Raw genomic sequence first — 13,147 nt, 5'->3', positions numbered from 1 at the left:
CAGCCAATTCCTCGTGGTCAGGTGCCCCTGAGGGATGCTCTCAGTGAGGAAGATACTATCACGGTTCTGAGGACGAGACTGAGCTCCTGTCTGGCAGGAAACGTGGGGAAATTCCCTAAATCCACCTCTTCCTCTGGTTAAAATTCAGGGCATTCTCTTTGCCTCTGCTTTGCAGATTCTCTTCTTCTTTGGAGGACTTTACCTGACTGACTGTTTAATGAGCCCCCAGGTGGGCACAAGGGGGGCCGGCTCTGGTCCAGGCGTCATGATACTGGGCTGGAATTGCCATAGCCCTAGAGGTACCCAGCTCACAGCTGCTGTCCCTGCTGCCCTGGGCCCTGGCTTCCTCATACCAGGGTCCCTTCTTCCTTCGTCACTTAGAGACCGCGCTTCTACATAGAGAAGCCAACAAAATCCATGAGAAGGGTCCTTCTGTTTCAAATGGTCCTCCTCTGAGGTCAAGCCATGGGCCCTTCTCCTGCCCCCAAGTCTTAGGAGAGCCCTCTTGTGTTCTTCTTCATGGTTTCACAGGCCTCAGCTCATTCTGATCTTAAACATCCCTGGCAAGATTCTGACAACATCTAGGTCACCCTCCTCAGCCCTCACCCCTCACCCCTGCAGGAAACAGAGATGAGAAGCTGCAGCCTCTTAGAAGCCGACAGGGACGGCAGGGCCATGGCCAACCTCAATGTGGGCTCGGGCCAGTTTGTAGAAACTTCGGGAGGGTGAGGGATGTGGAGCTCGGCTCCATCTGGCCATTCACACTGATGGCGTCCTCACCCATGGAGGGAACATGAGCCTCTTGATTTCCTGAGAGATTCACGGCAGCTTTCAGAAAAAGCATGAGTGGCAGGTGCCTTTTTCACGTGAAAATCTTAATCCTGCAGAGTCTCCAAATTTCCCCTTCTCACCAAAGTAGAGACTTGCTGGATCTTTTTCACGTATAAATTTGGTTGACATGAACCTGAAGGTAGAATTCCTGAGAATTCCTGACATGCTGGCACCTGGCTGGTTCATTTTCTCTTTGTATTCCTTTCACTGTAGATTTTCCCTTAGAAGAAGGACAGGGGGGGTCTTTGAGAGGCGACAGAAGAAGTCACCATTGGAGCTCACCTGTGGAGCAAGGTGACTTACTGGGCAGCTGTACCAGGAACTTGACCTCTGAAGGGCTACAGAGCTCTCTTTGCAGCCATTATGCAATGGTTTAAGGCTGCCCAGAGCATAAGATCAGTGCAGAAATGGTGAAACTCAGTGTTTCTCAAGATCATGAGTGTGCAGTACCTTTGCTGTGCGACTCATCTGTCTACTGCACAAGGGCCCTGACATTTCTCTTAGCGTAACATCCCTAGAGCCATCCAAGTTGTCACAAACAGCAGAACTTCCTCCTTTTCATGGCTGAATAACACTGCATTTTATGTACAGCTACCATATTTTCTTTATTCATTATCCCTCGATGGGCACTTAGGTTGCTTCCATGTCTTCACTATTATAAACAGTGCTACAGTGAACATTGCGGGGGAGGAGGGTGCATGTATCTTTTCGAGTTAGTATTTTTGTTTTCTTCAGATAAATACCCAGAAGTAGAAATGCTGGATCATACGGGAGTTCTGTTTTTAATTTTTGGAGGGATCTCCATACCTTTTTCTATAGTGGCTGCACTAAGTCACATCCCCGCCAAGTGTAGGGGGCTCCCTTTTCTTCGCATCCTCGATAACATTTGTTATTTCTTGTCTTGTTGGTGACGGCTGTCCTGACAGCTGTGAGGTGATACCTCACTGTGGTTTGGACTTGCATTTCCCTGGTGATCAGGCTCTGTGATGTTGAACCTCCTTTTGAGTGCCTGTTGGCTGTACGTCTTCTTTGGAAAAATGTCTATCCCGACACTCTGCCTGTTTATATGCATTTTTTTTCTTATTAGGTAGATTGCCTCTTCATTTTGGTGGTGGTTTCCTTTGCTGTGCAGAAGATTTTTAGTTGGGTGTATTTCCACTTGTTTATGTTTGTTTGTTGCCTGTTCTTTTGATGTTAAATTAAAAAAATCATCAACAAGACTAACGTCAAGGACCTTACTGCCTGTGTTTCCTTCTAGGTGTTTTATGGCTTCATGGTTTATGTTCAAGACTTTGATCAATTTTGAGTTAATTTTGTTGTGAGGTCAGACAATATCCAGTTTCATCTCTTTGCAAGTAGCAAATTTCTAACATATTGACAAGACTGTTCTTTCTCCATTGCATATTCTTACCTTCTTTGTCATAGATTAAGTGACCATATATGTGTGGTCATATTATTTCCAGGCTTACTATTCTGTTCCATTCATCTATGTGTCTGTTTTTATGCCAGCACCATATTGTTTTTGATTACGATAGCTTTGTAGTATAGTTTGAAATCATGGTGTGTGATGCCTCCAGATTTGTTCTTCTTTCTCAAGATTGATTTGGCTATTTGAGTTCTTTCTTGATCTTTTAGGATTGTTTTTCTATTTCAATGAAATACATCATTGGAATTTTGATAGTGACGGCCTTGAATCTGTATGTTGCTTTAGGCAGTATGGACATTTAACAATATTAACACTATGACCCTCTGAAGTTACACCACTTACGTGTTACTTGTCTGGTTTTCCACAAGATTGTGGGGACTCAGAGTACCATCCAGCAGCATGTGTGCATGCTAAGTTCCTTCAGTTGTGTCAGACTCTGCCCAGCAGTAGTAAGAATCTAATGAATAACTGTTGGACAAATGAATGAACTAGTGCCTCAAGGAAAGAACACGACTCCCAGAAGCAGAGGTGAAGATGTGAATGGTGTTGCCAGGCGGATAATATTTACATTCACCACATTTCCAAGGCTGTTTCAGGTCTAATCCCCACTGAGCAGAGGGTGGGGCTAAGACCCCGCCTCTGATATGAGCACACTGCCCCTGCTTTGATGTCATAGGTCTCACCACAGTCTCACGCAGCTGTCATTGGCCAGGTTCAGGGCAAGCAGGCACCACGCTCCTTGGGTCCCAGCCCCTGAGGGAGGGGGCCCCTACTCCCTTGGGCACGTGTTTGCAGATCGCTGTGTGCTGGCACATTGGCCGTGTCCTTTGATGTTTTGTTCAGAAGAAACATGATCTCTCCATGTGACACGTGTCCAAATGAAACACTAGGGTCCTCAGCTCAAGGCAGCCGTGGAACCAGCTAGAGGTCCAGGCCCTGGACTCACAGTCCCCACCTTGCATGCTTTTCATGTGTTCCATTGGGTTTTTCTTTGATTACTTTATTTTGGATCTGTCTGAGAAAAACTACTCAAGATAGAAAATTCATTAGCACTATCCTGAGCATATTGCCTGAATTTTAAATGCAAACACTGATGAGTGAGACACCTGCAATGTGTCTCAAGGGCCTTCTGCTTCTCCTCTCAAAATGCCTATCTAAAGGGGGCCCTCTGAGTTATAGGGAACAGGCCCCTGACCACTGTGGGTGTCCACCATTGTGACATTAGTGAGATTTCCACCTTGTAGAAGGTACCACGTAAAGGCAGTAATTTAAAGGTATTTGTTGCTGACAGCATTTTGACACAGGATCATATCTGCCCATCCCATAATCTGACAGATTAAAGAGAAAAACAAATTTGATTCCACCCAGTGGCTGAGGGAATAAAATCCCAAGGAGGTGAAGGGACTGGCCCAGAGACACACAGCTCCTACGGCTGAGAGCACCTGCCCACTCAGCCACATCACCCAGCAGACAGGCAGAGGCCATTCAGAAAGTCTTAGGCTTGGAAATTCCACGAACCCATCAGAAAGAACATGCGAATATTTACCAAGTGCTGTGTATGTACCAGAATATGCTCATTCAACATTCACAGAGCATCTCTTGTACTGACTCTTGTTCTGGGTGCTTGAGACACAACAGCAACCACACTCATTCTCCACGTGTACACCTGCCTCTGCGGGTAACACCCGGGGCCCCTCCTGGGTGCTTCTGCCCCCCACCCATCACGTGCTGGCAGCGCCTGCACCTGGTTACAATGACCCAGCATCCCCAGACGTGGCCAAGGTCCTGAGGGTGACACTGGGCTCCAGATAGAGGGGCAGGGCTCCCCTTGTCACCCACTGACCCTCCTTCCTTTAAGGCTCATCCCAGAGTCACCTTCTCGTTCATCTCAGAGTCCTGGCCACAGTTCCCAGCCCAGGCTCCCATCACAGCATCACTAGGGGGAAGGCGGGGCAGGGAGGGGGCAGGCAGTGGGGCAGGGGTGGGACACCCAGGACCCAGGTCTTCCCCAGAGCAGCTAGAGGCAAGACCAACCACAATGTCAGACAGCAGCTCCCCCAGCAGTAGAACCCCACCTCACCCCCCTCACCGCCCACCCCCCCTCAACAGCATGTAGCTCTTCCCTTCTGCTCAAGGCCCTGGGTCTCCACCACTTCCCACCAACTCCTTGTGCTTCTCTTTGTAACCATGCAGTGTCAGAACCTCATGATTTTTAAATAGCCACTGGAACCCCAGCAGCCCCTACTCCTTTCCAGGCCAAGGACCACAGGTGTCTGGCCTTCACCAACTCAGTCGCTTCCAGCTGGTCCTGACACCTGGGGCTGCAGTGACATGGCTGGTATGGGTAGACCAGGGGTTGGGGATGAAGGCTCATGGCATCCACTCCAGAAGCATGAAGACAGCAGCAAAAACTCAGGGTTGACTTAGTTGGGGCTCTGGAAATAGTCAAAGGTCTACAGCAAGCCAGTGGACATGCAATCCAGAAAGGGTGACTAGAGAGAGTGTATGCGGAACCCTGTCAGACCAGGAGCTGGAACACCAGAGACTAGCCAGAGCTCGCAGACAGAGGACAGACTCCGCTGGGGATGCCTCCTATCTCTATGGCTGTGTCGGCCTTCGGGAATCGCCTTTGCTCTGTGGTCTATGATTGACCTCGCACACTGCCTTCCACCTCACAAGGAACCAGGACCCCTGGGCCTGCGCATATCTGCTCAGTCTTTGAACCTAGGTTATAGACAGTACATGAATCCTATCAGATTCCTTTTTAATTTATTTAAGCCCCAAGGTGCCTGTCTTTCAAGTCTTTTGAAATTTTACTCTGTATCCTGCTCACAAGCTAGCCCTCCCAGGTTTGTGTTCTTGGTAATTTCTAAGGCATCTTGTCTACATCTTCCCTGAAATTATTGATTAAAAAGTGTTCAGCAGAACTGGATCGATACAGAGTTTCCATAGGAGCAACCCTGGGTCTCTGGGTACATCCATCCATCAAATGCACCCCCACAGAAGCCTTACACCCAAGATGGCTATGCTCAGAAAGCCAGTTGATTTTGGCTCAAATTAAATCTGTTTAAAAATCCATGCCAGAATTTTGCTGGAAACTGACTCTCTCCAGAGGTCATAGATTTCCATGATTTCTGCCTCTAAGATCATGACATCCGGTCCCATCACTTAGTGGCAAATAGATGGGGAAACAGTGATAGACTTTATTTTCTTGGGCTCCAAAATCACTGCAGATGGTGACTGCAGCCATGAAATTAAAAGACACTTACTACTTGGGAGAAAAGCTATGACAAACCTAGACACCGTATTAAAAAGTAGAGACATTACTTTGCTGACAGAGGTCCATGTAGTCAAAACTATGGTTTTCCCAGTAGTCATATATGGATATGAGAGTTGGACCATAAAGAAAGTTGAGCACCAAAGAATTGATGCTTTTGAACTGTGGTATTGCAGACGACTCTTGAGAGTCCCTTGGACTGCAAGGAGATCAAATCAGTCAATATTAAAGGAAATCAGCCCTGAATATTCATTGGAGGGACTGATGCTGAAGCTGAAGCTCCATTACTTTGGCCACCTGATGTGAAGAGCTGACTCATCGGAAAAGCCGATCATTGGAAAAGACCCTGATGCTAGGAAAGATTGAAGGGAGCAGGAGAAGGAGGCAACAGAAGACAAGAAGGTTGAATGGTACCACTGAATCAATGGACATGAGTTTGAGCAAGCTCTGGGAGATGGTGAAGGACAGGGAAGCATGGTGCTGCAGTCCATGGGGTCTCAAAGAGTCGGACATGACTGAGAGACTGAACAAATGTTTAGAGAACTAAGCCAGTGCTGACCCCCCAGCCCCAGCTGTCCCTCCATCTGCTGCTGTAAAGAGCTCCCACCTCCAGCTGTGGCTGGATGGACTGGGGCGACAGGGCTGAGTAGACAGACTGTTTCCCAGAAACAAGAGATCACTGTGGGAAGGTGAAGGGGCAGGGTGCCTTCCAGCTGGAGACACAGGGCTGACCAGTCAAGACGTGGGTAGAGACCCCATCCTTCCATCCCAGGGTTTGGGTCATGCCCCATACTCACTCACCTGCTTCCCACTCCTTCCTCCAGCCACAAGGAGATTTTAGTTTTTAAAGAGCTTCTGAAACACTTGCTCTATATTTCCACTGGAACAAATCTAACTCTACCGTGTGTGGAAGGAAAAGGCTGTATCGAGGTAAGTGGGCTCTGGTCCACACTCTGCCATTTGTTGCTGCTGTTCAGTCACTAAGTCGTGTCCGACTCTTTGCAACACCAAGGACTACAGCATGCCAGGCTTCCCTGTCCTTCACTATCTCCCTGAGTTTGCTGAAATTCATTTCCACCTCTGCCACTTACCAGCCCGTATTCTCTCTAAATTTCAGTTTCTTCATGACTAAAACGGTAATAACATTAGCACCCACATATAGAATTGCCATAGGATTAAATGAGACAATGCTTGTCACTTAGAACATATGTTTCTCTTCTCTTAGGAGCCCAGTGGGTACAGTCAGAAACCAAACCTACCCACCTTGAATGGATGTGATGTCTGGAGCGGGGGCAGCCATTCTGTAGCCATATAGCAATGAGCATAAGCATGAGACCAATAAAATTGCTATTAACAGTTACTGCTGAATGCCTGAAACAAAGCCTCAGCTTCGTATTTGGTGAGAAAAAAAATTCTATTTGTTAAAGACACTAAGCTAGTTTTTCAGTTACTAGCAGTTACCCCTTTCAGCCAGTCTGCCTAAGTCAAGTCACTACCTAGAAGTGATTTGTCATAAGAAAGAAAATCATCTTCCTTTAAGACAGCAAGCCAGGGGTTTACAGTGCATGTGTGGGGCACATGTGCCCATGTGTGTACTCAGGTGCCGGCAGGAACATTTGTGCTTTTGTTCTCCAGCCAACTTTCTGCCTCCTTGTTGGGCAAGATTGCCCGGGAGTGCTCCTTGCACATAAGGAGGTGCTGGCTGCTGGTGTTCTTGAGGGGCAACTGTGACTAGGGTGTGTGTGTGGGGGGTGTCCCACATTCTGGTGTCACGAGATGTGGGCACCTGGGAAGGGAAAGGAAGACCCAGGTTCAGGGCAGGCGCTGAGGGGGCCAGGAAGCACTGGGAGGCTTTACCTGTAATTGGAGGCAAGATCAAAAGCCAGGGAGTGGGTGGCTCGCTTCCCACCCCCCTGGCCCCTGGGGATGTACAAGTACAGCTGGAAAACCTCCAGGTCTCACATGCGCAATGTGGGGCGGGGGGAAGTGGTAGCCCCAGGGCGGGTGGCAGCTCTCCGGTTGGCACAGGGGTGGGGGCAGCACGGCCTGGCAGGTGGAAGCGGCTGCAGAGGAGGAAGGGCAGGACAGCGTGGGTGGTGAGCTGGGGGGGCTCCGTCTGCACAGGTGGTCGCCCTGAGGCCCACAAACTCTAGAGGCTGCCAGCACCCTCCCCCACAGACCCCCTGCCCCATCAGAGGCTTCCGCTGCTGAGATGGCCTGAGCTAGTCACCCCAGAGAGGGCGGTGTGGGTAACGGCCTGAGGGCTGCTCACGGCTGGGGTCCGCCTTTTCCAGCTGCCGTGGTCCCATCCTAAGTGGTTCAGAGCCTCCAGCTGAGCGGGGTTGTGGGGTCTTTGTGTCACCCTGGGTGGTAACTATGTGGTGCAGACACCAGGGCAGGTTCACCCGTGCGCCAAGATTGCGCCTGGCCCGTGTGCAGAGGGTGCCAGAGACCCTGGGGGAGCGCCACCTCCAGCATCTGGTTGAAAGGGCCTGGAGGCAGCTTCACACCTCAAGGAGGTGTCAGCGCCAGGGAAGAGGGGCTGAAGCCCATTTTTTCCTCATCACTTGGCCCCGAGGGCCTGTGTGAAGAACTCTGCCCTGTCTTCCAAGGTGGCAGGAGGAGGCCCAGCACCAGGCCCCCGGGGCCCTTCCTCCTGTGAGGCAACAGCAGGCTGGGTGCCCCAGGCCCTGATGAGGGAGGGGTAGGCTTGGGACAGGGTTCCTGGGACATGACCACTCCCCAAACTTTAACCTGTGGGATTGGGGGGGGTGCATTTAACACCCACAAGTTGAGACTGTGGATTAACCACTAACACTAACTCCAGCTCTATTCCCCGCACATAATGGGAGTTGCTTCCTTCACAGAACATTCATAATCACCAGACTCACTATGAATTCTGGGATGTAGAAGTTACTTTGCATTTATCAGTTATGACAGTGTGTACCCGAAAATCAAATTAGATGAGGTGAGGGACCTGGGTCAGTCCGTTGCTGGGACAACGGAAGGCCACCACATCTCCTGATCCTCAGGGCTCCTTTACAGCACCCCGTTTTTTCCCCGAGTTGGGGGCTTAGAGCTATGACTATGCTTCCTGGAGAGGCAGGGTGGGGATGCCCCATGGTCAGAGACCCTCCTCCCACAGCCCGGCTATGAGCAAGGATCAAACGGGCACCACACGTAACCCTGGAGCCACGTAGACAAGGCTGCAGAAGCAGACAGAGTATACTTAGGAAAAGATACAACCAGAGAAAAGTGTCAGCTACACAGGGATCCACCGGGGAACCGGCCACACCTCAGTGATAAGAAGCTGAGACTGTGGACAGTGACTAGATACTAGTGAGCCTTCCAGTGTTTTACGAACACTGACTCATCCTGTGGGTGCCCAAATCTGATACAATGTTACAGGTCAGTTGAACCCCAACAAGACACAAATTTCACCCTCTGAAAAATAAAACAATACACAATAAGCAATCCACTGCTTATAAATGGGCAAAAGACTTGAACAGATACCTCACAAAAGAAACCACACACATGAGAAGATGCTCAGTCCAATGGGTCATGGTGCGTGAGTGCTCAGTCGTGTCTAACTCTTTGCGATCCCATGGGCTGTAGCCCCCCAGGCTCCTCTGTCCATGGGGTTTCCCAGACAAGAATACCAGAGTGGGTTGCCATACCCTCCTCCAAGGGATCTCCCTGACCCAGGGATCAAATCCACATCTTTTAGGTTTCCTGCACTGGCAGGCAGGTTCTTTACCACTAGTGCCACCTAGGAAGCCCTATGGGTCATCATGGAAACAGAAATTAAAACCACCAGGAGATTCGGCTTCACACTCACTGACGTGGCTGCTGTCAGGAAGATGGACACACTGGGGGTCACATGTTCCCAGGGGAAACAGGAAATGACACAGCCCCTGGGAACACAGCTCGGCATCACCATCTGATTTCTGAACCAGCCGTTTTTTTCCCGTTTACCCAACAAAAATGAAGAGACCTCCGTCCTCTCAAATTATAATAAAGTTTATAGCAGCTGTATTCGTAATCAGCAAAAACTAGAAATCACCCCAATGTGAATGGACAAATTGGGGTACACACGTACACCAGAGCACTGCTCAGCAATAAAAGGGACTGTTGAAACTCAGAACACCTCCAGTAGACCCCATGGGTGTGACATTCTAGAATGAGCCTAACTGGGCTCTGCCGATATGAACAGGAGGGTTGGGGGGGTCTTGACCGGAGTGGAGGCTTCACAGGTGGAGGGATGTGTCCAAACTCATCTAGCTGAAAGTTTCAGATCTGTATGTTTTTACTTTATGCAAATCATACTTCAATTAAGCAAAGACTCAAAGCAGGGACTGGGGAAATCTGAGTCAGGCCCAGGCCCCCCGGGAGGGAGGGATGGCGCCTCCTGCCTTTTGAAGTTTGATAACAGATCAGCTCAATTAAGAGCAGAGGCAGGAAAGGAGACAAAGACCTTGGGGAGGCTGGGGGATAGGGAAGGGGGCCTGCCCAGGTGGTCTCAGCAGGACCCTAGACTCAGCAAGCACCTTGGGGAGTCCTGGGGCTAAAGGAAGGGGGGCCTGCCCTAGTGGTCCTGCCAGGACCCTAGACGCGGTGGCTGAGGGGCCCACTGGGGACAGCCCACATGTGTGACGAAGGGCCTGAGAATAAAGGAGTCTGAGACCCCTGCCATTTGGGACCTGGAACTCAGAGAAAATGTGGGGTGCTGGGCTGACCCCACGAGCAGGGACTCTCAGATTCCCCGAAGCAGAATGGAGGGTTTGTGCAATCCAGGAGTCAATAACAGCCCTGAGCACATGCCCTGGCTTTCCGAATGGATTCTCCCAGAGATACTTACTTATGTTATCATGACTGAAAGGATTTAGCATATGTTATATGTCAGGCACTGGGCTGGACACTGGGGTCCAGCAGTAACTGGAATACATAAATCTTCGTGCACTTGACAGGAGAGAGTAAGCATCTAAAATGTCAGGTGGAGAAAGTAAAGCAAGAAGAGAAGATGATGGACTTCGGGGGCTGGGAGGGTCTTCTACTCGAGTTGGGGGATGGTTCTGGCCCATAGAGGTTGCAGAGGGTGGCAGGCGAGTTGGAGGGCTGAGGATGGAGGTTCTGAGCCGAGGGCTGCCTGAGGCCGGGAAGGTCTGTAAGGCCCACCTGCCCGGCAGCCCAACCCTCCCCGGAGCCGAGATCGGGAGGACCGCTGTCCCCTCTTTGTGCATTGGCTGGTCATAGAGCACAACCACACTGTGTGCCCAGGACAAGAAGTGCAGAGCCGGCCCCCAGCGGGGCCCAGGCCGGGTCCTCATGGAGTCCTCGCAGGGCAGGCTTGCAGACCTGGCCTCCCGCAGACTGGCTCTGCAGGGCGTTTCCACCAGCACTCTGGAAGCTTATACGTGGCTCCAAATAGACAGCAGCTCCCAGGGGCTGTTTTTGCTTCCACCCAGCCATCCAAGTTGACATGCCCTTGAGCGGGGACTTCACTGGACAGAACATCCGGGGACCTGGGCCAGAGCACCCTCGGGGATGGGGGACCTGGAGTGGGTGCCTGTGTGGTCAGGGCCTCGGTGAGGAAGGAGCAGGGTCCCAGACACCAGAATGTTCTGGCTGAGAAAACCCAGCTGAGCTTGTCTCCCTCCGTTTTCTGGGGCTTGGGATGAGCATGAAGTGAGATGCCATATGTACCAAGGGGCCCTCTGCTCGTCAGGAGAGCAGTCTGGCCAGACCAGAGGCTGGAGGGCCACCACTCACAGCTCAGGGCAGTTCCCCAGGGAGCCGGGCCCTGTGACCAGGCGACAGCCAGACCTACCTCCTGTCAGTGCAGCCGGAGGTCACCCTGGGAGGGGCTCAGCCCAGCCTTGCTGTTCCAGGGCACAAACCACGAGGAAGCTGGGTAAGCACGTTGACATGCCTTTCAAATACATTTGGGGAATTTTGTGTTTTGCCATTTTTGCCCCAGAGGAAACTCAGAACTACGAATTTGCTGCTTTAGAAAATCAGACTATGCTCAAAATTTACTCCAAAAAATAAAAATGGTGACTTCCCCAAGTATAAATATTTTAATATGTCAAGTGAAGTGACGTGAAGTCGCTCAGTTGTGTCCAACTTTTTGTGATCCCATGAACTGTAGCCTGTCAGGCTCCTCTGTCCATGGGATTTTCCAGGCAAGAATACTGAAGTGGGTTTCCATTTCCTTCTCCAGGGGATCTTCCCAACCCAGGGATCGAACCTGGGTCACCTGCATTGCAGGCAGACTCCTTACTGGCTGAGCCACGAGGGAAGTCAATATGCTCAAAGCACTAAGACAGCCCCCTCTTTCTATAAATTATGCTATCTCTATTTATTTTTATTAGGGCTTCCCTGGTGGCTCAGACGGTAAAGAATCTGCCTGCAATGTGGGAGACCTGGGTTCAGTCCCTGGGTTGGGAAGATCCCCTGGGGAAGGAAATGGCAACCCACTCCAGTACTCTTGCCTGAAAAATCCCATGGACGGAGGAGCCTGGTAAAACTTAAGGTTGAAGGACTGTCTGACATTTCTCAGGAAACTGGGAGGATTCCTGGAGCATCAGAAAACCCATGTTAGTGATTATGGTTCAATATTGTGATTACTGTTAGAGATTAAACTTCAAAGCTGAACCAACAGAGGTGAATAAACACATCTCTTCCTTCAGTTATTTACACAGTCAATTACCATTTGTTAAGCACTTATTGTTTGACAAGCACTGCAGACCTTTTAAAAAGATGGAGGGGCTGCCTAATGGCTCTGAAAGTGGTTTAGACTGGATGCTGACCCGACCTGGTGACCAACAGCGGGGTCCTGTGGACCCTGCGATGATGGGGTATAACTAGGAGCCAGCCTCGGCCACTTCCCCCTGGAGTTTGTCTCCACCTTCTTTTACCCTCCAGAAGCAATCCAGAAACTTCAGTTGCCCCTGCACCACCTCCCCTCCCAAAAGAATGTAAAATATCACAAACACGAAGTTTCTTGAGCAATTGTAATGAAAACAGAGGGACCCTGGTGACCCAATCAGCTGCCTTTTCCTTGTATTTGAAAAGCACATTCTTTCCTATAACTTATCCTTCTCCCTCTTGGGTTATTATTTCTAAGGCTGATGTACCAAATATTGATTTGAGCCAAGAAATGTTCAGACAATATTCTAAAGCAAACATTCCGCATACTTTCCTGTGGGCTGCGGAGACCAGAGTGGGTCTGAGCCGGCCTGAGGAAGTGGAGAAATCCCCCTTGGGGAGAGAACAGGGGTGGGGTAAGCAGTCTGATGTAGTGTTCGTTCAGGACCTTGATGGCGGAGGGAGAGGTTTAAACCTGGAGCAGAAAGCGGAGCCTGGGGCTTCTGGGGAAATAGCCAGGATGGGGCACGAGGCTGCCGGTGGGACAGCAGCTCAGGGTGGATGAGAGATGCAGACAAGGAGTGGAGTGGCTTCCTCCACATCCTCTGGGTCAGGAGCAGAGGGGGCCCCGCCCGCATACAGCCCCCAGGCTCAGATAGCGGGATGGGGGCAGACCGACCTGGGGAGCAGAGGTGGTCACAGGCAACCTGCTGGAGACTTCTGTGTGAGGCACCCTATCAAGCGAC

This window comes from Giraffa tippelskirchi, chromosome 4 (genome assembly GCF_054371585.1).
Source record: "Giraffa tippelskirchi isolate mGirTip1 chromosome 4, T2T-mGirTip1v1.2.pri, whole genome shotgun sequence".
NCBI lineage: Eukaryota > Metazoa > Chordata > Mammalia > Artiodactyla > Giraffidae > Giraffa > Giraffa tippelskirchi.
This window is presented reverse-complemented; position numbering follows the sequence as displayed.